This window comes from Dipodomys merriami, unplaced genomic scaffold (assembly GCF_024711535.1).
Source record: "Dipodomys merriami isolate MVZ:Mamm:240054 unplaced genomic scaffold, mDipMer1.0.p SCAF_1, whole genome shotgun sequence".
Classification (NCBI taxonomy): domain Eukaryota; kingdom Metazoa; phylum Chordata; class Mammalia; order Rodentia; family Heteromyidae; genus Dipodomys; species Dipodomys merriami.
In genome coordinates, this window is record NW_027202270.1 from 76,073,376 (window position 1) to 76,076,589 (window position 3,214).

The window sequence follows — 3,214 nt, forward strand, 5'->3', positions numbered from 1 at the left end:
ACATAGAATGCAAGTGAAGGAAGATTCAGAAACAAAAGAACGTTTTCCCAATGCTTGGGCTGATGTTGGCAGAAACACTGGAGGTCCACGCATTTGGACAGACTCAATGGTGGAGGAGAATATTGAATGGGGGGGGGGGGAATAGTCTCCATTTCTCTGCCTCTATGAAGCAGAACAATCAGAGCCCTTCCTCCAGTAGTGAAGTCTAGCTCTAGCCAGCCTGGGAAGATGACATGGAGCAAGAATACCATGGTGTTCCAGGCCTCACAGCTGCCGTGTCTCACCAAACATTTCATCCTGCAAACGCAGCACCTGGAAAAATAGAAGGACAATCTCAAGTGCTTTTTAGTTGACACTCCTGTCACCTCCTAAGTTGCCGTTGCCTTTAGATGAAGCAAATCTACTCTCACTATGTCAGAAGATTCTCTGAATCCAACCTACCATTTTGCCTATAAAGGAAATAAGTAAGTCTGGATCAGCTCAGTCCAGCAAAGCCTCTGTCTCCAGAGGCCAGGAAGTAGCTCAAAAATGTTCTAATTAGGGGAATGAATAAGGTTTTAGCCCTTCCTTCAAAATCAGGCTCTTTTGTGAGAAAGATGGTTAAGTGAAGTGAAAATTGAAGGCAAAAATGACCCTCGTGTTTTCGGTGAGAGAAAGAAAATGCACCCTTAGCAACTTCTGGCCTGCCTGACAGTCGTGAGAACTGAGTGCTTTGAAGTGAAGAGAAAGGTAAGAGGAGGGGATGTGTCTGCAGTTGCCTTATTCTGAGACTCGTGGGGGCTGTGGCCCAGAGAGAACACCACTGCAGAATTGTGGGTGGAGGTGGGGACCGTGGTCACTCAGCCCTATCCACGTCCACAACACCAGGAGGAGAAAGTCCCACTGTCTGAAAAACAAAAATTTATAAATAGGGAAGTGTCTGAAGCTGAGAAAACCAACAGACACCTGACAGCTTTCCTTACGCAAGTGGCAATTAGTATACAAAAACAAGTGACTACAGACAGCATCACTCATGAAGAAGTTGACCCCGGGTTTTTATAGTCGGATGACTTGAGTCAGAGGCTTAAAAAACAGGAAACGCCAGATGTAATATCAAATGACCCAGACAGTGAAAAGCAAGGCAGCAAACTAAATCGGAAGACAGGAAGTCACAATCACGCCACCAACAATACAGATATTTGGCTGAGATATGCTTGGCCCAGTGCCCTATCACAACTAGAGAACTGAATGAGCACTCAAGAAGGGGTATTTGCAGAGGCAAGCCCCCCAAATTGGCCAGACTGTTCCCATTCCTCCAAGTTGAATAAAAACTTCAGAGCCTGGGTGGCAAGAATGTCAGTGCAATCTATAGGCCAAATATCAAGTGCCATTACTGGCCCTGACTCAACTCCTGTAGCAACAGCTCCTGCCTCCCCCAGGCCCTTCTTGGGGGAGTAGACAATATCATCTCTACTCTCAGCATCCAACCAGCTAGCTCCAAGGGCCCATGATGCTATCAGCACTTTCTTCCTTCTGGCCACACTGACAGGTTCAGGGGGGGGTCACCTTTCATCATAAGTACTAGGATTCTGGTGGAATGATTGGGAAACATAAGCTCTTTATCAACTGCAATTAATAAACAGCAGGATAAAAATCTCACAGAAATCAGAACCATCCTGTGGATAGAACCTGTTAGAAAATAAAAGCTAGCAAGCACAGAAGAAAGCAGTACAATTAGTACAGGGGAGTGACAGGCAGACAGATGTAATTTGTCTTTATGATGCAATTACATGTTTCTGGCTTCAGCCTCACCAGAAGCTAGACCACACTTCCCAACTTTTCATCTGTGAAACCAATAATATCTTCTTTTGCTGCTTCAGTTAGGAGTCTGATAGTTTCAAGGAGAGCTAATCTAGTGAGTAAATGGACTGGTGTGGACTCTGTCCTCTATGAGGTCGTTAGAAGGAATTTCTCTCTTCCCCTCTTGCTTTGTACTGATAGCAGCCTACCAATACATCAGCAATGAGATCTTAGCAAGCCTTCTGTATCTCTCATAATCTTTCTTCTTTTGAAAACAGAGATTCCACCAGAAGTACTATAGGATCCTGGCAACTACTAAATTTTTTATTTCAGAGGTCTTAATATTCTCCTGAAATTTTTTAATCCCCAAAAGCAATGTACAGAACACATTTGCCTTCCATTCCAACAGGTGATTTCAACTCCTTTTGATAAATCTAGAGGGTTACTATTTGCTGGGGCCATTCTCAATGTGACAGAATACAAATAAGAAAAATACAAGTTATTTGGAAAACTGTAGAAAACTCTGACTTACCCCTTAAAGTCTGAATGTGCAAAGCCATAGGTGTTGGAAATTGGAGAGTCCTGCCCTGTTACAAAAGATTGCCACAAATCCTGGGTGAGTGACAAGCTGGCAAGCCAGAGACAATACACAAAGGTGCAATCATCAAGAAGGTATAAGTTCGTAAACTTAAGTATGCAACTTTTGGTAAGCTTTTTTGGTTAGGTTATTTAGGTTGCAAATAACAAAATTGACAGTTCATAATGGCTCACACCAAAAAGAACTTACCTGGTTCATGTAACAACAAAATGAAATCTATATCCATCTTCAGACATAGGTAGACCCAGGCATTCAAATTATGCTGTAGGAATATGTCTTTCTCTGTTTCCTTTTTTAAAATATCTTTACGTGGATGTACAAGGGATTGACATTTAACAAAGCATTTATGAATACAATGCATCTTGATCCATCTTTCTGTTTCTTGGTTTTATTTTATTCTCATGGTAAACTCAAGTGCTGACTTTGATATCTGCCAGAACAAGCAAACAAACATTACACAGCCTTTGGGCCAAAGGCAAAAAGGCTCAGACCTGTGTTACATGTTTCTTTCTGTAAGGAGAGAAAGTGGTTCCTTTCTCAAGTTGGGTAAAAGCCCTATAAAGGGTAGTGAAAAAGATGCAGGAGTTTAACCCCAAAAGTGTTAGCATTTTGATCACCTGGAGCTTTGCATGGTTTAAAAAGGACTAACCCTCATGTAGAGGACAGGTCTGATATTTAAACCTAAAGCCTCACAGCCTTGAGAAAGGCCAGACCTTTCTGAGTTTGGTGCTTTCCTCCTTCTTTTGCAGGCCTTTCCTGCCACTCTGGAGCACAGGGCACCACCATCTTACACATGAACCCATTGATGGTCCAGCTGGAGCCCCGTGAAAACCTAAC

The 3,214-nt window shown here is 42.8% G+C and overlaps 1 long non-coding RNA gene across 1 annotated transcript; it reads right to left on the minus strand.

The window, feature by feature from the left end:
• Window positions 1–272: 272 nt before the first annotated feature.
• LOC138838929 (uncharacterized) lies at window positions 273–2,681 on the minus strand. Its single transcript, XR_011375802.1, has 3 exons — window positions 2,567–2,681; window positions 2,312–2,366; window positions 273–312 (listed from the first exon to the last, which is right to left on the minus strand). It is a non-coding gene; the product is annotated as an uncharacterized lncRNA (long non-coding RNA).
• Between the last annotated feature and the right edge of the window lie 533 nt (window positions 2,682–3,214).